Source organism: Ziziphus jujuba, chromosome 12 (assembly GCF_031755915.1).
Source record: "Ziziphus jujuba cultivar Dongzao chromosome 12, ASM3175591v1".
NCBI classification, from domain to species: domain Eukaryota; kingdom Viridiplantae; phylum Streptophyta; class Magnoliopsida; order Rosales; family Rhamnaceae; genus Ziziphus; species Ziziphus jujuba.
The window spans coordinates 25,977,501-26,000,088 of record NC_083390.1 but is presented as its reverse complement, the minus strand read 5'-3'; the positions used below and the strand labels follow the sequence as shown (position 1 = coordinate 26,000,088).

General features: G+C 37.9%; 2 pseudogenes; both read left to right on the top strand.

Moving 5' to 3' along the window:
• Nucleotides 1-2,475: 2,475 nt before the first annotated feature.
• On the top strand, nucleotides 2,476-13,239 carry LOC125418516 (protein Ycf2-like; annotated as a pseudogene).
• Nucleotides 13,240-21,519: 8,280 nt separating this feature from the next.
• On the top strand, nucleotides 21,520-22,552 carry LOC125418515 (protein TIC 214-like; annotated as a pseudogene).
• The last annotated feature ends 36 nt before the right edge of the window (nucleotides 22,553-22,588 follow it).

The window sequence follows — 22,588 nt, the reverse complement described above, 5'->3', positions numbered from 1 at the left end:
AGCTTGAATAGTTTTATCCAGAAAGATCCCGTGAACTTTGCATCTCTATCGCTTACAATGTGTCGGGGCACACCCCAATATTTCACCACAACCTTGAAGAATAAGTGGGCGGTTTCCTCAGCCGTACAGTACTTTGAGGCAGGGATGAATGTTGCATATTTTGAGAATCGATCCACAATAACCAAAATACTTGAAAGATCCCCGATCTTTGGAAGGTTGGTGATTAAATCGATTGACACACTCTCCCATGGGTGTGACAGGAAGAATAGAGGTTCCAACAGCCCTGGTGGTTTATGCCTCTCCACTTTAGTACTCGCAGCCATGTTAGCCATGTTAGCCAACACCCTTAGTGCCGCAAACTCTGTCTTATGACTTAGGGCAGCCGTCGCCTGGTTTTTGGTCCTCGCTTTGTGCTCGAAATGGAGGTCAAACTCTGCAATGAATTCCTGCCAACGAGTTTGTTTTGGGCTTAGTTTTGGTTGTGTAAGGAAGTGACTAATGGCTGAGTTATCAATCTTTACTACAAAGCTTGACCCTAATAAGTAGTGCCTCCAGGTTCTTAAACAATGAATTACAGCAAGCATCTCCTTTTTTTGAGTCGTATAGTTTCTTTCTGTCGCTGATAACTTCCTGCTTTCGTAGGCGACAGGATGACCATCTTGGAGAAGGACTCCACCTAAAGCGAAGTCAGATGCATCAGTTTGGACTTCGAAAGGTCTTGTGGTGTCCGGCACAGCCAACACCGGGTCTTTCATCATAGCTTCCTTTAGATCCTGGAATGCGCCCTCACATTCCTTGCTCCACTCCCAAGGCATCTCCTTCTTTAGCAATTCCTTTAGGGGAGTTGCTTTCTTCGAGTACCCTTTTATGAAACAACGGTAGTAATTTGCCAATCCCAGAAATGATCTAAGTTCTTTCACATTAGCGGGAGTTTTCCACTATTGGATGGCTTTTACCTTCTCCATGTCCATACGGATCTTCCCCTCCTCAATGATGTGTCCCAGAAACTTGATTTGTCTCCTGCCAAACGCACATTTTTCCTTCTTCACAAATAATTGATTTTCTAAGAGTCTCTGGAATACCATTCGAATGTGTTCGACATGTTCTTCTAAGGTAAGGCTAAAGATTACAATGTCGTCATGGTACACCACCACAAATTTGTCAAGGAGGTCTCGAAATACCTAGTTCATGATAGTGCAAAATGTTGCTGGTGCATTCGTCAATCCAAAAGGCATCACCAGGAATTCAAAGGCTCCGTATCGTGTAACGCTGGTGGTTTTCTCTTCGTCTCCTTCAGCGATTCTCACTTGGTAGTATCCTGATTTCAAATCCAATTTAGTAAAAAATTTGGCTCCACTTAGCTGGTCGAACAAGTCAGCTACTAAAGGGATCGGGTACTTGTTTCGCACCGTGACCTTGTTCAGTGCTCGGTAATCTACACACAGGCATAAAATTCCATCTTTCTTCTTCTGGAGTAATACTGGAGCACCATAAGGTGCCTTTGAGGGTCTCAGGAACCCTGCTTCCAAAAGTTCCCTGAGTTGCTTTCGTAGTTCTGCCAACTCAGGAGGGGCCATCCGATAAGGTGCTTTTGCTGGAGGTTTTGCTCCCGGTATCAGTTCGATTTTATGGTCAATATCTCGTCGAAGAGGTAGGTTCCTCGGTAAGTTGTTCAAAATCACATCGTTGAATGATTTCAAGGCGTCTAGCACCATAGGAGGGGTAGTTTCATCATCTTCACCCTCCCTCGCTACCACCAATGCTATGTAAGAGGGTTCTTTGCATCTTACTCCCTTCTTAAATTGGAGAGCCGATAGAAGTTTAGGGTTGTTCAGTTGCTTCCTCTGTACGGGAACTAGTCCTGTTTGTTCCCCCATTATCAACAGGCTGTTAGCGGTAGGAATAGGGATTGCCTTCTTCTTCACTAGGAAGTCCATTTCCAAGATTACATCAAAGTCATCCATTAGTACTACAATCAAATCCACCCGGTCCTCCCAAGTTCTCAACTTGAGAGGCACTTGTTTCGCCAGGCCCACCGTAGGTAAGGCTTTGGAATTTACTGTTTTCATTTGCCCCGCGTCCTTTTATAAGCGTAGGCCCAACCTTTGAGCTTCAATCTCTGAACAAAAGTTGTGGGTGGCACATGTGTCCACCATCACACTCTTTGCGCCCTTTCCATTTATTGCCGCATCGACGAACATAAGACCTTTCTCATTGGTCTTCCTGGCCTGAACGACCTGTCCATTAAGGGTATTCAAGAATCTCAGCACTCCCACTTGTGCGCCATCTTCTCCTTCTTCTACTACCTCTTCTTGCCCTCCTTCATGCTCTTGGGAGTGAATAGATTCTTGCAGAGCACTAAGAGCGGTCTTATGGGGGCATTCGCCTACTCTATGGGGACCATTATATAGGAAACATGTCAGAGGTCGGGGTCTAAATCTGAATGCATTGGGGTTCCGCGGTGGAGGTTCTCTCATGTTTGAAGGTTTCCTATTGTCGCTTCCCCCAGGTCTTGGGAGATTGGTAGGCTTGAAGGGTCTACCGCTATTGGCATTCGAAGGAGGCGGTTGGGGCCTTCTATTGATGGGGCTCTCTGTTGAGTAGTCCATTAGGCGCTCCGCTGCCCCTAGGATGTTCTGATCCACAAGGGCCATGATTGGAAATTGTTTCATCGTCTTTCTCTGAGGAAGAGGTGAAACATAATCAACTTGAATTTCAGATAGCTATTCGAAATCTTAGTGAAAGATTGGATTTGTTATCTCATGTTTGCTTTCGTGAAAAAATACCAATTAAAGCGGAGGGTTTCTTCAAACAACAAAGAGCTGGGTCAACTATTCTATCAAATGATATTGAGCATGTTTCCCTTTCTTGAGAAACAAGTGGGCAATTTCTTTACAAAATTGTGCTCAATTTCATATGTGGCAATTCCGCCAAGATCTCTTCTTTAGTTAGGGGAAGAATGATGGAATTTGGTGTAGGTTTATGTTGTTGTACCTTAGAGCACAATCATTCAAGGTGTTAGTCAAGAATGATTGTTGTTGGTTCTTGGTTCTTGATTTTGTTTTTTTTTTTTTGGGTTTGTTTAGGTTTTGTTTCTGGTTTTAATGGAGGTTTAGGGTTCTTGAGAAGGTTGTTAGCTTTTGGGAAGAAGAAGAAACCAAAATGTAGTAGATGAGAGAAAGAGAGCCAAAAATGTTGTTTTTCAAAATCTGTTTTTGAATATTTTCTTTCTCAACGTTTTTCATTACAATTTTCATACTTTTAAATACATCAAAAAGACAATAAGGCATGCTTCCATATTGAGCAATAAATACAAAAGCATTAAAAGTAACCAACCAAGCCAAACTACCTCAACTAACTCTAATCAATGTGCTGGGCATGCAAGAAACCTTCTTTAATGGGCAGTTCAGCTTGTCTAAGGCCTTTGAATTTGAAAACCAGCTCCATTTGACTTGAAAATTGGAGAGAAGCCTTTTTGAATATTAAAATATGTTCTAGCCAAAAACCAGATAAAACAAAGTCCATTTACCCATTCAAAAATAATCAATCCCGAGGCAGTTTTGCCCAGTTTTCTCGGCAACAACACTGCACAAGGGTCAGATTGTTTTGGGCTTAACTCAGCCTTCCCACTCCAAATTGGGCCATTCCTTTTTTTGCTTCTTCCTCTGCATATCTAGTTTATCATATCCAAAATTCAGGTCCAAATCCCAAACCTACTTCAAACGGCATCCAAGGAAGTGGACTTATGTTGCTGGAAATACAATTCCAGCAACTAGACAAAAAAGGCCTTAAGCTAGATAATGAGCTTAGGGCATTACAAAAAGAATATTGGTCTTAAACATTACAAGATAAAATAAAATGCATAAACATAAATAATGTTTGGTCTTTGATGTTGCAAAACAAAGAGTGCAAGTGTAACCGAACTACCTTGCACATTGTGGCAAGATCACCACATTTCAACACTCCTCCTTGGTGTTCTTGCTTGAAATATTTAGAAGCTTCCTCAAGGTCTCAAATCTTGCTTTTGGAAGTGGCTTGGTGAAGAAATCTGCAAGGTTATCTTCGGTCTTGATATATTCCAAGCTTACTTCTCCATTTTCTTCAAACTCCCTCAAAGAGTGATACTTCACCGGTATGTGTTTTGTCCTTCCATGTTGAACGGGGTTCTTGGCTATTGATATGGCTGAAGTGTTGTCACATTTGATGATGGTTGAACCCTCTTGAGGATAACCAAGGTCCTCCAATAATTTCCTAAGCCAAATGCATTGATTTGCACATGAAGAGCAAGCAATGTACCCGGCTTCGGTGGTGCTTTGAGCGGTTGTTGCTTGCTTCTTTGCATTCCATGAGAATGGTCCACTACCAGGTGAGAAAAGATACCCCGAAGTGCTCTTCATATCATCCAAGCATCCAGCCCAATCACTATCCGAGTAGGCCATTAATCTCATCACATATTGCCTATCATACCAAACTCCAAAGTCTTGTGTTCCTTTTAAGTATCTAAGAATTCTTTTGGCACCTACAAAATGGTTTTGGGATGGTGCTTGCATATATCTAGACAAAACACATGTGGCATGCATAATATCTGGTCTTGATGAACATACATAGAGCAAACTTCCTATCATGCTTCTATATAGGGTCGGGTTTACCTTTGGTGTGCCATCCTCCTTCTTGTATTTGTCTCCATGGCTCATTGGTGTTGACATTGGCTTGCATTCATCAAGGTTGAACTTTTTCAAAAGATCTTTGATGTATTTCTCTTGAGATATGAAAATACCCCTAGAGCATTGCATCACTTCCATTCCAAGGAAGTAATTCATTTCACCAAGGCTTGACATGTCAAACTCCTTTTCAAGTTCATTTTTCAAAATTTCCACATTCTTTTCATTTTCACCCGTGACCAACAAATCATCCACATAGAGTGAGATAACAATCATGCCTTCTTCATTCCTTATGTATAGTGTTGGCTCATTTGGACTCCTCCTAAAGCCTTGGTAGGTCAAGTAACCATCAATCTTGCCATACCAAGCCCTAGGTGCTTGCTTTAACCCGTAAAGTGCCTTGTGTAGATGGTAGAATTTGTCCTCATGTCCTTGAACAATGAAGCCCTCGGGTTGCTTGACATAAACCTCCTCTTGAAGCACACCATTCAAGAAAGCCGACTTTACATCAAGGTGGTACATCTTCCATGACATTGAGGCCGAGATGGATAGGATGAGCCTTATGGTCTCCATTCTTGCAACCGGTGCAAACGTCTCTCCATAATCTACACCCGCTTATTGTGCATAGCCTTTTGCCACAAGCCTTGCCTTGTGCTTGCATATTGTTCCATCCGGGTTGAACTTGGTCCTAAAGATCCACTTTACACCAATTGGTTTCTTGTTTTTAGGTTTAGAAACCAAAGACCAAGTTTCATTCTTTTCTATCATATCCATTTCGGTTTGCATGGCCTCCATCCATTCTTTCTTTTGCATAGCTTCTTGAGCATTGGTAGGATCACTCAGCAACATTGCACCTTTCATATATTTCAAGCAATGGCCTTTCTCCTCTAACACCATCTCCAATCTCCAATTCGGCTCCAATGGTCTCAAGTGCATCCTCCTCATCATCTTCATTTTCTTCATTGTCATTGTCATTGGTTTCTTCTTCTTCATCATCCAACCGAGCATTATCTTCATGGACAAGAAGCTCCTCCTTTATCCAATCCGAAACAGCATCTTCATCAATCCTCACATCCCTTGTTACCACAAGTTTCTTGGTTTCCAAGTTGAAAACCCTAAAACCTTTGGTAACCTCACTAAAGCCGACCAAGATGCCCACATTTGCCCTTTAGTCAAGCTTGTCTCTCATGTGTGGATGAACATGAAGAAAACAAACACTTCCAAAGATTTTTATGTTGTCCAAAGATGGTTTTTCTCCATACCATATCTCATAAGGTGTCTTGGACTCATTGGCTTTGGTGTATGCTCGGTTTTGGATGTAGCTAGCCGTGTATATGGCTTCGGCCCAAAACTTCTTTGGCATATTCTTCTCATGTATCATGCACCTTGCCATCTCCATCAAGGTCCTATTTTTCCTCTCATAAACACCATTTTGTTGTGGTGTATATGGTGTTGTGAATCGATGCACCATTCCATTTTCTTTGTAAAAATCCTCCATAGCCAAACTTGTATATTCTCCACCATTGTCGGTTCTCAAGCACTTCATCTTTGCATTGCTTTGGGTTTCCACCATCTTCTTGAATTCCATGAACTTCTCAAGCACTTGTGACTTGGTTGTTATAAAATATACCCAACACATCCTTGAGTAGTCATCAATGAAGGTTAGGAAGTACTTACATCCTCCAATTGATGACAAACTCATTGGTCCACACACATCCGAATGGACTAGCTCAAGCTTCTCCTTAGCTCTCCATGAACCGGCTTTAGGGAATGGAAGCCGTGTGGATTTCCCTAGTTGGCATACATCACATAGGCTTTTCATCTCCTCAATCTTTGCCATGTCCTTCACACTGACATTGATGTTTTTCATGGCACCATAGCTAGAATGCCCAAGCCTTTTATACCAAAGTTGAGAAATGGACTCCACTTTGGTTTTAAGGCTTGCTCATTCTTAACTAGGTCCAATCTATAGCTTTTGTCCTTCAATGGTACCTTAAACAGCTCATTACCACAAGCATCATATATGATACATCCATCTTTTGCAAAATTTAAAGCAAAGCCTTTTTCTACCAATTGTGCTACACTAAGCAAGTTTTCACACAAACTAGGAACATATAGCACATCTTTTATAATTTTGGTACCTTCCTTAGTGTTCAAGCACACATCTCCTTTGCCTTCTACTTTCATGAACCGGCCATCACCAATCTTCACTTTGGTTTTGTAGTTTCGGTCAACCTCCATAAAGCCATCCTTTTGGAAACTCATGTGGTGTGAGCAACCACTATCCACAAGCCAACCGAGACCACTACTTGTGGCTTTAAGGCATGTGGCCACAAATAGGTTCTCGGCTTCTTCATTAACCACATTGGCTTGTTGTCTCCTTTGCTTGCATACTTTGGCAATATGGCCTTTTCCTCCACATCTTTCACAAGATGCATCCGGCCTCCAAAAACACTTGGATGGTGGATGTCCAAGCTTCTTGCAATGAGGGCAAGGTGGATGCCCTCCTCGGTTTTGATGGCTTTGTTGTTGTTGTTGTTGATTCCATCCACTTTTGTTGTTGTTTGTGTTGTTGTTGGTTGTAAAACCGGTTTGGTTGGTGTTGTTGTTCTTCCTTCCTTTATTCTTCTTTTTGTTGCCGTGGCCACCATAGAATGCACTCTCTATGGTCTCCTCCTTTCTAATGGCTCTCCTTTGTTCGGTTGCTTGAAGAGCATTGATGAGCTCACTCAAGGTTATTTCACTAAAATTTCTAGATTCTTCAAGGGAGGAAATCTTAGCTTCAAACCTTTCGGGTAAGCTCACCAATACTTTCTCTACTACCCTTTGATCGGTCAATTGCTCACCAAGGACCCGAATTTGATTTACCACTTTGAGCATCCTTTCCATGAAATCCTTGACAAGCTCATTCTCCTTCATCTTCAAGGTCTCAAACTCTCTTCTTAGGTTTAAAACCTGCATTTGCCGAGTTCTAGTATTTCCATGGAACTCCTCTTGAAGCTTTATCCAAACCTCTCTAGCACTTGTGCATGACATTATCCTTGTAAAAATGGAATCACTCATGGAGGAGTGCAAGGCAGTGAGGGCCTTGAACCCCTTGGCAACTTCGGCCTCATGTGCATTTCTTTGTACTTGGGTTGCATTAGCTCTCAACTCCTCCACTACATAACCTTCTTCTATGACTTCCCATAAACCAAAGGCTTATAGGTAGGCTTTCATTTTTATACTCCAAATGGAATAGTTTTGGCCTTCAAACTTAGGTGGTGTTGGGGTTGCAAAGGATTGTGAGGCCATTTGAAAAAATGGTTTTTGAAAAGTTTTGAAAACTGGACACAAGAACAAGCTCGCGGGTGGTGGTGTTTTGGTGAGTTTCAACTAGTCTTTTTGGGAGGTTTTGGTTTCGGTTGGAAGGCTTTAGGTGGGGGATCCTCTCACAAATAAAATGGTCTAGGTTGAAAGCTCACAAGGTCCTAAGAAATTACACTATGCTCTGATACCATGATGGAATTTGGTGTAGGTTTATGTTGTTGTACCCTAGAGCACAATCATTCAAGGTGTTAGTCAAGAATGATTGTTGTTGGTTCTTGGTTCTTGATTTTGTATTTTTTTTTTTTTAGGTTTGTTTAGGTTTTTTTTCTGGTTTTAATGGAGGTTTAGGGTTCTTGAGAAGGTTGTTAGCTTTTCGGAAGAAGAAGAAACCAAAATGTAGTAGATGAGAGAAAGAGAGCCAAAAATGTTGTTTTTCAAAATCTGTTTTTGAATGTTTTCTTTCTCAACGTTTTTCATTACAATTTTCATACTTTTAAATACATCAAAAAGACAATAAGGCATGCTGCCATATTGAGCAATAAATACAAAAGCATTAAAAGTATCCAACCAAGCCAAACTACCTCAACTAACTCTAATCAATGTGCTGGGCATGCAAGAAACCTTCTTTAATGGGCAGTTCAGCTTGTCTAAGGCATTTGAATTTGAAAACCAGCTCCATTTGACTTGAAAATTGGAGGAAAGCCTTTTTGAATATTAAAATATGTTCTAGCCAAAAACTAGATAAAACAAAGTCCATTTACCCATTCAAAAATAATCAAACCCGAGGCAGTTTTGCCCAGTTTTCTCGGCAACAACACTGCACAAGGGTCAGATTGTTTTGGGCTTAACTCAGCCTTCCCACTCCAAATTGGGCCATTCTTTTTTCTGCTTCTTCCTCTGCATATCTAGTTTATCATATCCAAAATTCAGGTCCAAATCCCAAACCTACTTCAAACGGCATCCAAGGAAGTGGACTTATATTTCTGGAAATACAATTCCAGCAACTAGACAAAAAAGGCCTTAAGCTAGATAATGAGCTTAGGGCATTACAAAAAGGATATTGTTCTTAAACATTACAAGATAAAATAAAATACATAAACATAAATAATGTTTGGTCTTTGATGTTGCAAAACAAAGAGTGCAAGTGTAACCGAACTACCTTGCACATTGTGGCAAGATCACCACATTTCAACAAAGAACCCACAAGAATTGGATTTTTTGAGGAACATATTGAGAGAAAATTGGATTTGGTTAGACAAGGTGTGGTTGGTAAACAAGGATCAGTTTTTAGCAAGGTACGGAATGTATTGTCAAATATTCAATATGATTCCACAAGATCCAGTTTTGTTCAAGTAACAGATTCTAGCCAATTGAAATGATCTTCTGATCGATCCAGAGATCATTTTGATTCCATGAATAACAAGGATTCAGAATATCACACATTGATCAATCAAAGAGAGATTCAACAACTAAAAGAAAGATCGATTCCTTGGGATCCTTTCTTTCTTCAAATGGAATGAAAAAATATAGAACTAGACCGATTCCCTAAATGCCTTTCTGGATATTCCTCAATGTCCCGGCTATTCACGAAACATGAGAAGCAGATGGATAATCATCTACTTCTGGAAGAAATCGAAGAATTTTTGAGGAATCCTACAAGATCCATTCGTTCTTTTTCTCTGACAGATGGTCAAAACTTCATAGGGGTTCGAATCCTACTGAGAGGTCCACTAGAGATCATAAGTTGTTGAAGAAAGAACAAGATGTTTCTTTTGTCTTTTCCAAGCGATTGGAAAATAAAGAAATAGTTAATATATTCAAGATAATTACGTATTCACAAAATTCCATCTCAATTCATCCTATTTCATCAGATCCTGGATGTGATATGGCTCCGAATGATGAACTGGATAGTTCCAATACGATTTTATTCTTAAACAAAAATCCATTTTTTGATTTATTTCATCTATTTCATGATCAAAACAGGGGGGATACATGTTACACCATGATTTTGAATCAAAAGTTCAAGAAATGGCAGACTTATTCACACTATCAATAACCGAGCCGGATCTGGTGTATTAAAAAGGATATGCCTTTTCTATTGATTCCTACAGATTGGATCAAAAACAATTCTTGAATGAGGTATTCAACTCCAAGGATGAATAAAAAAGAAATCTTTATTGGTTCTACCTCCTATTTTTTATGAAGAAAATGAATCTTTTTATCGAAAGATCATAAAAAAATGAGTCCGGACCTCCTGCAGGAATGATTTGGAAGATACATAACCAAAAATAGTGGTATTTGCTAGCAACAACATAATGGAGGCAGTCAATCAATTAGATTGATCAGAAATCTGATTCAAATCAAATATAGCACCTACGGGTGCATAAGAAATGTATTGAATCAATTCTTTCTAATGAATAGATTCGATTGCAACTTCGAATATGGAATTCAAAGGGATCAAATAGGAAATGATACTTTGAATCATAGAACTATAATGAAATGTATGATCAACCAACATTTAACAAATTTGAAAAGAGTCAGAAGAAATGGTTCTTTATTTCTTGAACCGAGAGATCCATGAATCGGGATCCTAATGCATATAGGTACAAATGGTCTAATGGGAGCAATAATTTATAGGAACATTTGGAACATTCCATTTCTGAGCAGAAGAGCCATTTTCATTTCCAAGTAGTGTTCGATCAATTACATATTAATCAATGTTCGATTGATTGGTCTGAGGTTATCGACAAAACAGATTTGTCTAAGTCACTTCCTTTCTTTTTGTCCAAGTTACTTCTTTTTTTGTTCAAGTTTCTTATCTTTTTGTTTAACTCACTTCCTTTTTTTTTTTGTGAGTTTTGGGAATATCCCCATTCATAAGTCCGAGATCCACATCTATAAATTGAAAGGTCCAAATGATCAACTTTGCAATCAGTTGCTAGAATCAATAGGTCTTCAAATTGTTCATTTGAAAAAATGGAAACCTTTCTTATTGGATGATCATGATACTTCCCAAAAAGTGAAATTCTTGATCAATGGAGGAAAAATATCACAATTTTTGTTTAATAAGATACCAAAGTGGATGATTGACTCATTCCATACTAGAAATAATTGCAGGAAATCTTTTGATAACACGGATTCCTATTTCTCAATGATATCCCACGATCAAGACAATTGTCTGAATCCCGTGAAACCATTTCACAGAAATTCATTGATATCTTCTTTTTATAAAGCAAATCGACTTCAATTCTTGAATAATCCACATCACTTCTGCTTCTATTCTAACAAAGGATTCCCTTTTTATGTGGAAAAGGCCCGTATCAATAATTATGATTTTACATATTGACGATTCCTCAATATCTTGTTCATTCGCAAAAAAATATTTTGTTTGTGCGGCGATAAAAAGAAATATGTTTTTTTTAGAGAGATACTATTTCACCAATCAAGTTACAAGTGTCTAACATATTCATACCTAATGATTTTCCATAAAATGGTGATGAAAAGTATAACTTGTACAAATCTTTCCATTTTCCAATTTGATCAAATCCATTCGTTCGTAGAGCTATTTACTCGATCGTAGATATTGCTGAAACACTTCTAACAGAAGGATAAATAGTCAACTTTGAAAGAACTTATTGCCAACCTCTTTCATATATGAATCTATGTAATTCAGAAGGGAAGAACTTGCATCAATATCTCAATTTCAAGCCAAACATTGGTTTGAATCACAATCCATGTCCTGAGAAATATTTATTATCTGAAAAAAGGAAAAAATGAGGTCTTTGTCTAAAGAAATGCCTTGAGAAAGGGCGGATGTATAGAACCTTTCAATGAGATAGTGCTTTTTCAACTCTCTCAAAATGGAATATATTCCAAACATATATGCCATGGTTCCTTACTTCGACAGGATACAAATATCTAAATTTGATATTTTTAGATACTTTTTCAGACCTATTGCCGATACTAAGTAGCAGCCAAAAATTTGTATCCATTTTACATGATATTATGCGTGAATCAGATATATCATGGTGAATTCTTCAGAAAAACTATGTCTTCCATAGTGGAATCTGATAAGTGAGATTTCGAGTAAGTGTTTACATAATCTTCTTCTGTCTGAAGAAGTGATTCATCGAAACAATGAGTCACCATTGATATCGACACATCTAAGATCGCCAAATGTTCGAGACTTCCTCTATTCAATCCTTTTCCTTCTTCTTGTTGCTGGATATCTCATTGGGACACACCTCTTTATTGCTTAAGCCTATAGTGAGTTACAGACAGAGTTCAAAAGGGTCAAATCTTTGATGATTCCATCATACATGATTGAGTTGCGAAAACTTCTAGATAGATATCCTACATCTGAACTGTATTCTTTCTAATTAAAGAATCTCTTTCTAATTGCTCTGGAACAATTAAGAGAATCTTTAGAAGAAATACGCGGTTCTGCTTTTGGCAGCAACATGCTATGGGGTGGTGGTCCTGCCTATAGGGTCAAATCAATATGTTCTAAGAAGAAATATTTGAATATCAATCTCATCGATATCATCGATTTCATAAGTATCATACTAAATCCTATCAATCAAATCACTTTTTCGAGAAATACAAGACATCTAAGTCACACAAGTAAAGAGATCTATTCATTGATAAGAAAAACAAAAAACGTGAACGGTGATTGGATTGATGATAAAATAGAATCGTGGGTCTCGAACAATGATTCGATTGATGATAAAGAAAGAGAATTCTTGTTTCATTTCTCCACCTTAACGACGGAAAAAAGGATTGATCACTTATCAACGAATGACTCTGGTTATCAAATGATTGAACAACCGGAAGCAATTTACTATCAAATGATTGAACAACCGGAAGCAATTTACTTACGATACTTAGTTGACATCCATAAAAAGTATCTAATGAGTTATGAGTTCAATACGTCCTATTTAGCAGAAAGATGGATATTCCTTGCTCATTATTAAACAATCACTTAGTCACAAACCTCATGTGGGGCTAATAGTTTTCATTTCCCATCTCATGGAAAACCTTATCCCTCTCTAGGGGTATTTTAGTGATAGGTTCTATGGGAACTGAACGATCCTATTTGGTCAAATACCAAGCGACAAACTCCTATGTTCGTTTCATTACAGCATTTTTGAACAAGTTCTTGGATAAAAAAGGGTTTTCTCATTTAGGACCCTACAGATTCACTTTTTTTCCTATTAAAAAATCAGCCTATTGTCTCTGTGTTTTCACATCGAGAATTCTTTGCAAATGAAGAGATGTCAAAGATGCTTCTTATTTCCCAAACAGATCTTCCTACATCTATATATAAACACTGGTTTATCAAGAATATGCAAGAAAACTACTTTGAATTGTTGATTCATCGCCATAGATAGCTTAGAACCAATAGTTCATTATCTAATGAATTTTTCCATTCTAATACTCCATCCGAGAGTTATTAGTATTTATCAAAGCTGTTCCTATCTAATGGAACGCTATTGGATCAAATGACAAAGACATTGCTGAGAAAAAGATGGCTTTTTCTAGATGAAATGAAAATTGGATTCATGTAACAAAAGAAAGGTTTCCCATTCCTTAGCCGAAAAGATATGTGGCCATGAAACAGGGATTAAGTGGAATAGAATTGACCAGGTGGTAGAGTCGTGTAAACACCTATTTCTTCCATATTTTGGGCCTCAACTGCATGGAACAATATACTACTGCTGAAACATGGAAGAATTGAAATCTTAGATCAAAACATTAAGGATGGATGGTATGAACTGCCTAAACAAGAATTCTTGAGCAGCGAACAACCAGAGCTATTACTCACTACATCAAAAAATTTCCATTAATGAAATATGTAAATCCATTGGAAAATTAAAAATACGCATGTTGGATGAAATGGTTGTTGCTATCTGCTACAATAACGAATCATTGGTTTAACTGAATAACTAAATAAAATAGATAGACATTTCTCTTCGTCTCAGGTCGATGGATCTTCTCAATTGACCCCTACATGGAGAATACACATTCTAGATGGATAATACACATTCCAGTTGACTGACTAATTCTAATTGTTTCGAAGTAATCCATAGAGCGGTTTGTCCTATTCAGATATTCACGGCCAAGAAATACTGGTTTCTTTTTCGGATAGGCATTAAAAGGAAAAGGAAGGCTAGAATGCCAACAGGCATCTATTATTGAATTCACCCAATCAAATAGTATCGATTTTGGGAACGTCCAGTGCCAAAGTCACTGAATGGGTAAGTCGCCAATCCCTAAAACGTACTATGTAATGTACTTCATTTGCTGGGTTATGGCGGGGGCATTTCACCAGAGGTTTCTATTGTATCAGTCTACCCTTGTGTGATTCCTATTGAAGCATATACTCGGGGGGTGGGGTGGGTACATGACGGATGATTTCAAAGTAGACTTCCCATTCATTGAATAGAGAAGATCACCAAGATTTCATGATTCACTGCCGAACTTATTCCAATTCACTGAGCATTCTCAATATTCAATATTATTCCTTGAAGAGGACTCAAACCTCCATGCTCTTTAGCATGAGATTTTGAGTCTCACGTGTCTACCATTTCACCACCAAGGCATCTTGAAAGTGAATTGTATTCCATGAATATGATATCTTTCCAATGTGATATATGACAAAGGTGGAGTGTTAGAGTATTTCTATTAATTGGTCATTTCATATAGGCCCGAATCAGACATCCAATTGCTTCGATTTGAATTATCTGGAGGGTGCCTTATCTTAAATTTATATATTATATCAAAAAGATGGACAATCAAACCTATTTCTCGATTCAATAGAAGCCCAAGGAGGTGAGATGAATAGGGTCCCAAATAATGAGAGATATGTAAAAAGTAGGTCTGATTACACCCATTCCTAATCCTAAATGGAATGTAACGACGTAGTGATCCATAATGTAACGACGTAGTGATCCGTATATAAACATAGTATCTATTTAGTAAGAGGGATCTTGAACTAAGAAATAGATTCTAGAAGCTAAAAAAGGGTATCCTGAGCAATTTCAATAATTGAGTTTATTGATATTCCTGGTATAGTAGATGCTATCACACATACGCGATGGAATTGTTTGATCTTAAAGGGGATCTTCTCTAATTTTGCATGTGAGGGGTTATTTCTTGGTTTCGTCCAGTCATTAATAACTTGGTTATTTTTAGATAATAGTAGATATAAACAATGCTTGTAAGGAGTCCTATTGAAACCAAAAAATATAGGCCTGCCTACCATCCACATAAGAATAAATGAAGTTCTCTGAACAAACCTACTAGTGGAGGAAGACCTCCTAAGGATAAGAGACATAGGGCTAAAGAGAAAGCCAAAAAAGGATCTTTCGTGTATAATCCTGCATAATCTTGAATGTTATTAGTTCCGGTACGTAGACCAAATGATAAAATGCAAGCAAAAGTTCCTAGATTCATGGAGATATAGAACAGCATATAAGTTATCATGCTTGCATATCCACCATTTGAGTCTCCAATAATTATTCCAATAATTACATATCCAATTTGACCTATGGATGAATACGCAAGTATACATTTCATGCTTGTTTGAGTAACCAACAAATGGCAAGTGCTTTTCCTTGTGTGGATCCTATTTCAAAGGGCACTTGATGGGTCGATCCGCCTACATGTCTTGCTTTTACTGCTATATCGGGAGTTACTCCACGTATTGCTTGACGTAAAATAGATAGTGGATTTGTTTCTATCTTTTGTTGAATCTTTTTCATGGCTCGATGGATAATTTGATAAGCCAATGATTTTTTTCCGTGTTTCATAATATGGTTAACCAACATGTTAACTAATCGATTATGATAAATTGGATCGGATTTTGCAATTTTTTCTTTTGCAGTACCTCAACGTGACATGAGCATGAAAGGGGTTCAAGAATTAGTTTTCTTTTTATAAGGGCTAAAATCATTTATTTCAGCTTTTTGACCCCATATTGTTGGGTGGATCTTGAAAGATATGAAAGATCTCCCTCAAAGTCGTTCATACGACTTTCATCGAATACGGCTTTCCACAGAATTCTATATGTGTCTATGAGATCGAGTATGGAATTTTGTTTACTCACTTTAAATTGAGTATCCATTCCCCTCCTTTTCCTGCTAAGATTGGAAATCCTATATTTTACATATCCATACAATTGAGTCCTTGGATTTCCAAAATAGTGTAAAATAAATGCTTCGAATCATTGCTATTTAACTCCGACCTGTTCTAAAAAAGTCAAGGCATTTCAAATTGTTTGTTAACATGGACAAAGTCAAGGAAAACCTCTGAAATTATTTCAATATTGGACCTTGGACATATAATAGTTCCGAATAGAATCTCTTTAGAAAGAAAATCTTTTGTCTCATGGTAGCCTACTTCGGTTCCCTTATGAAACTTTCGTTATTGGGTTAGCCATACACTTCACATGTTTCTAGCAATTCACATGGCATCATCAAATGATACAAGTCTTGGATAAGAATCTACAATGCACTAGAATGTCCTTGTTGATGATCCTTTACTCCGACAGCATCTAGGTTCCTCGAACAATGTGATATCTCACACCTGGTAAATCCTTAACCCTTCCCCTTCTTATTAAGACTACAGAATGTTCTTGTAAATTATGGCCATTACTAGGGATATAAGTAGTGATTTCAAATCCAGAGGTTAAGCATACTCTAGCTACTTTACGTAAGGCAGAGTTTGGTTTTCTGGGGGTGATAGTGGAAAAGTTGACAGATAAGTCACCTTTACTGCCACTCGACAGAATCGCACATGAGATTTTCATCTCATACGGCTCCTTGTTCAATTATTTTGAAGTCATTGGATCCTTTTCCTCGTTTGAGAATCTCTTCCCTTCTTCCACTCCGTTTTGAAGAGTAACTAGGACCAATTCAGTCACGTTTTCATTCATTTAGAATCTAGGCTCTTCTACTTTACTTTTTTTTCCCTCTTTTTTCTTTTTTTTTCTTTTTTTATTTTATTCCTTTCCATCATTGCTTAAGTGCCATAGGTTTGATCCTATAGAATCTGACTCATTTTCTCATTGAACGAAAGGTATGAAATAAATTAGATTGATTTTTCGATCAAAAGTACTATGTTATGTGAAATCTTCAATTTTTTTTTCTCTTTCTCTATCCCTATCCGGTAGGTACATCATTTAAATCAACAGAGAACATTTTCTTCTGTAAAAGTGTATCTGTATAAATCGATATTGTTACATTCTAATTCCTTCCTAATACCTCCCAAGGAAAATCCCAAATCGGATCCCAAATTGATAGGTTAATGTGAGTTTATCCATGCAGTTATGCACTCTCTAAATAGGATTCCATTTTCTGAAAGATCCTGGCTTTTGTGCTTTAGTGGGTCTCCGAGATCCTTTCGATGACCTATGTTGTGTTCAAGGGATATCTATATGAACTGATAGATTGCGTAAAGCCCGCAATAGCAACGGAACCAGGGAAAGTATACAAAAAAGACAATTATTTTCTATTATATTAGCATTTTCTACTATATTGTTATTAGATTAGTATTATTTAGTGATCTCAGCTCAGTGAGTCCTACATTTTCTCTCTGTTGACCGAGGAGAAAGGGGGTTCAACGGGAAGAGGATTGTAACATGAGAGAAGCAAAGGGGTCAACCTCTTTCAAATATACAACATGGATTCTGGCAATGCAATGTAGTTGGACTCTCAAGTCGATCTGAATGAATCATCCTTACCACGGAGGGAAATCTTTGCCTGCTAGGTAAGAGGATAGCAAGTTACAAATTCTGGCTCGGTAGGACATGTATTTCTATTACTATGAAATTCATAAACGAAGTAGTTAATGGTGGGGTTACCATTATCCTTTTTATAGCGACAAATCTTGGAATGTGTTCCTAAGAAAAGGAATTTGTACATTTTTCGGGGTCTCGAAAGGGCGTGGAAACATATAAGAACTCCTGAATGGAAATGGAAAAGAGATGTAACTGCAGTTCCGTCGAAAATGGTAAGATCTTTGGCACAAGAAGAAGGAGTTGATTCGTATCATCTTAACTTGCTTCTAATTTCTTATTTTCTTTAAGAATACTGAGTCGGGCTCTTCTCCTACCCGTATCGAATAGAACATGCTAAGCCAAATCTTCTTCATGTAAAACCTGCTTGCTTTATTTAGATTAGGAAAATCGTATGGTTTTATGAAACCATGTGCTATGGCCCGAATCCATAGTCAATCCTATTTTCAATATGAACAATTGACAATTGAATCCATTTTTTCCCATTAGTTTTGTATCCATAATAGTACGAAAAGAAGGCCCGACCCCAACTGGTTCAAGAATAGTAGCATTGAGTTTCTCCACCCTTTGCTTTAGGATTAGTAAGTTCTATTTCTCTTGATGAAGGGCAAGGGATGGGATATAACTCAGGGATAATAGTTACTATAGGGATAACAGGTTGATCTTCCCTAAGAGCTCACATAGATAGGAAAGTTTAGCACCTCGATGTCGGCTCTTCGCCACCTTGGGCTGTAGTATGTTCCAAAGGTTAGGCTGGTCGCCCATTAAAGTGGTATGTAAGCTGGGTTCAGAACATCATGAGACAGTTCGGTCCATATCTGGCATGGGCATCAAAGCACTGAAAGGACCTTTCCCTTGTACGATAGGACCGGGAAGGATGCACCACTGATGTACCAGTTATTGTGCCCACGGTAAACACTAGGTAGCCAAGTGTGGAGTGAATAACTGTTAAAAGCATCTAAGTAGTAAGCCCACCCCAAGATGAGTGCTCTCCTATTCCAACTTCCCCAAAGCTTCTGGTAGCACAGCCAAAACAGCGACTGGTTCTCTGCCCCTACGAGGGTGGAATGACAGAAGTTTTGAGAATTCAATATAAGGTCACAGCGAGACGATCCATTTATCATTACGATAGGTGTCAAATGGAAGTGCAGTGATGTATGCAGCTGAGGCATCCTAACAGACTGGTAGACTTGAACCTTGTTCTTACATGACCCGATCAATTCAATCAGGCACTCGCCATTTATTTTCATTGTTCAACTCTTTGACAACATGAAAAAACCATTGTTCAACTCTTTGAGAAACATGAAAAAACCAAAAGCTCTGCCCTCCCTCTCTATCTATCTAAGGGATGGAAGGGTAGAGGCCTTTGGTGTCCCTTCCAATCAAGAGTTGGGGCTTCACAATCACTAGCTAATATGCTTTTCTTTCATGCCTTTCTTCATTCATGGTTTGATATTCTGGTGTCCTAGGCATAGAGGAACGACATCAATCCATATCGAACTTGGTGTTTAAACTCTACTACGGTGACAATACTATAAGGGACGTCCTGCAGGAAAAATAGCTTGATGCCAAGATGATAAAAAGCTTAACACCTCTCATTCTTACTACTTTATTTTTTGATTATGAAAAAGAAAAATGAAAAATGCAAAGGTTATCTTATTCAAAACCCTAATTATGAAATCCCTTCTCTCCCACTTCACACCTTGGAATGCACCGTTCTTATATACAGAGAGGTGCTTCCACATCTTCTTAACCTAAAATGAATGGAGAGAGGAAAGGTTCCTTCTTTTTTTAGGGTACTCCCGGGAACAGATCCAGTCGAGATGGGGTGGGCCCTATAGCTCAGAGGATTAGATGATACGAACCAAGGACGACCTGCTCCTAAATCCGTATTATATTAGCCCGGATCTTAATTAAGTTCAAGTTCTAATGGAATGGACCTCAACCCCTAACCAACCTGTGGTTAGAAACCTTGGTATAATGTAGACGCCACAATAGGGGATGGAAAACCTATTGATAAGTCAAGCTAAAATAACCAATTCTCTAATGGTGTTTTAGGTGTTCTCAAAGAACAAAGAGATAATTAATCTCACAAGTATTTTCTTAATCAAATCAAAGTTTTTATTCTTATTGATAACTAAGCCTTTAAATAGGCTACAAAGCCACGAAATAAAACCCTAAAAACAAAGGAAAAACCGGCCACACACATAAAGAAACCTAGTTGGCCGAAACTATACTTCCTTTCCTAATCTAAGTTTGATTAATCAATTCCTTTATATTAAATTAGGAATTAATTAATTTACAATGGAAAGAATAAAAAAAAACCTTCCTAAAGTTATTTGTCCAGAAAATAAATAAATAAAAGCCAAAAAGTAATGGTAGTTTCCTAAAACAAAAAGTAAAAACAAATTAGGAAACTAAAAATGCTAGCCTTTTGATCAAGTTGACTTTGATCAATCTTTGATCTCTTTGAGCTTCAAATCAGCTTCTAGATTCTTTTTAGGATGCCAAATAAGCTGAATATGAAGTCCCACACGTTGCCCATGCTTGGAAAAATAAGAAAAGGCTAATACAGTAAAATACAGTAAAGCCAGCAAGCAATACAGCAAATTCGGCCAAATTGTTAAAGCTGTCCGTACAAGCCCTTTTTGATTGCATTTTAGGCTGCTTTAACTTGATTCCATGACCTCTTAGGCATATGTATTGAACCCATAAAGCATTGGAACCATTTCATGCTTCCCGGACTCCAAAAATGTACCAAAACCGTCACCCGGGTCCGTATCGGCTTCCACCACTTGGATGCTTAGAATAGGCTTTGTATCTTCAAGTATGGACAAGCTCTGTTGAGATTGATTACCCCTTGTATAAATACTCCCAGGTTTTCCTTAAATCTCTTAATTTGAGCTCTTGTGATTGGCCTAATCTTCATTCGTGTCAAGTCAGCACCCCAGCGGGTTATCGGTTGAGCGGGCTCGGGCGGAATCACATCATTAGAGCACGTGGCTACGAACCATGGTGTCAGGGGTTCAAATCCCTCCTCACCCACAACTGGCCAAAAAGGGAAGAACCTTTCCCTTTGGGGGTAGGAAAATCATGATCGGGATTGCGGACCCTAATCTATGGAATTTGGGCGTGGGTCTTTTGTCGAAATGGAATGGCCTTACTATTTCTTTTTTCTTTCTTTTTATTTATCATTAATGGTAGATAAACTAAATATAGTATGCCTGGCCCGAAGCCCGAATCGGCATATTTTTTTGTTTTATGCCATGTAATTCTTCCTTAGCCAGTCTGGGGTAGAATAGTGGAGAAAGTACAAGTATTAGTAGCATAGCAAAACTGTGTTCCTCGTCATTAATATGTTTGCTTGTGGTAATTGTGGCTTCCTGGGCGAATCGATGACTACATCTTTGATGCACTTGCTAGTACATGTGACCAATATGAGCTCGAAGTTTCCTTTATAACTCCCTGAACTTCATCGTAGCGGCTCTATTCCATGCCTCATTTCATAGGGAACCTAAAAGTGGCTCTATTTCATTAGATTCCATCCATATCCCAATTCCATTCATTTAATATCCCTTTGGTGTCATTGAGATAAGAGATCTCATTTCCAGTCTATCTCTTTCTATTTCTATATATATATGGAAAGTTTAAAAATCATCATATAATAATCTAGAAATTGCAATGGAAAAGAAAAAAGGGAGGTTTATGATGATTTTTAAATCTTTTATACTAGGTAATCTAGTATCCTTATGCATGAAGATAATCAATAAGGTCATTGTGGTTGGACTCTATTATGGATTTTTGACAACATTCTCCATAGGGCCCTCTTATCTCTTCGTTCTTCGAGCTCGCATTATGGAAGAAGGAGAAGAAGGAACCAATAACCGGTTTTATTACGGGACAGCTCATGATGTTCATATCGATCTATTATGTGCCTCTGCATCTAGCATTTGGTAGAGCTCATACAATAACTGTCCTAGCTCTACCATATCTTTTGTTTCATTTCTTATGGAACAATCACAAACACTTTTTTGATTACGGATCTACTAACAGAAATTCAATGCATAATCTTAGCATTCAATGTGTATTCCTAAATAATCTCATTTTTAATTACTCAACCATTTCATTTTACCAAGTTCAATGTTAGTAAGATTAGTCAACATTTATATGTTTCGATGCAACAACAAGATGTTATTTGTAACAAGTAGTTTTTTTGGTTGGTTAATTGGCCACATTATATTCATCAAATGGGTTGGATTGGTATTGGTCTGGATACAGCAAAATAATTCTATTAAATCTAATGTACTTATTAGATCTAATAAGTAGATTGTGTCAGAATTGAGAAATTCTATGGCTCGAATCTTTAGTATTCTCTTATTTATTACTTGTGTCTACTATTTAGGTATAATACTATCACCCATTGTTACAAAGAAACTGAAAGAAACCTCAAAAATGGAAGAAAATGGGGAAAAAAGAGGAAGAAATAGATGTAGAAATGGAAACAACTTCAAAAACGAGGGGGACTAAACAGGAACAAAAGATATCCACCAAAAAAGATCCTTCTCCTTCCCTTTTTTGGGAAGAAAAGGAGGATCCGGACAAAATTGATGAAATGGAAGAGATACGAGTGAATGGAAAGGAAAAAACAAAGGATGAATTCCACTTTAAAGAGACACGCTATAAAAATAGACCCGTTTATGAAACTTATTATATGGATGTAGATGAAAATCAAGAGAATTCAAAGTTAGAAATATTTATAGGAAAAAAAAGATATACTATGGGTTGAAAAACCTCTTGTTAATATTCTTTTTACTGTAAACGA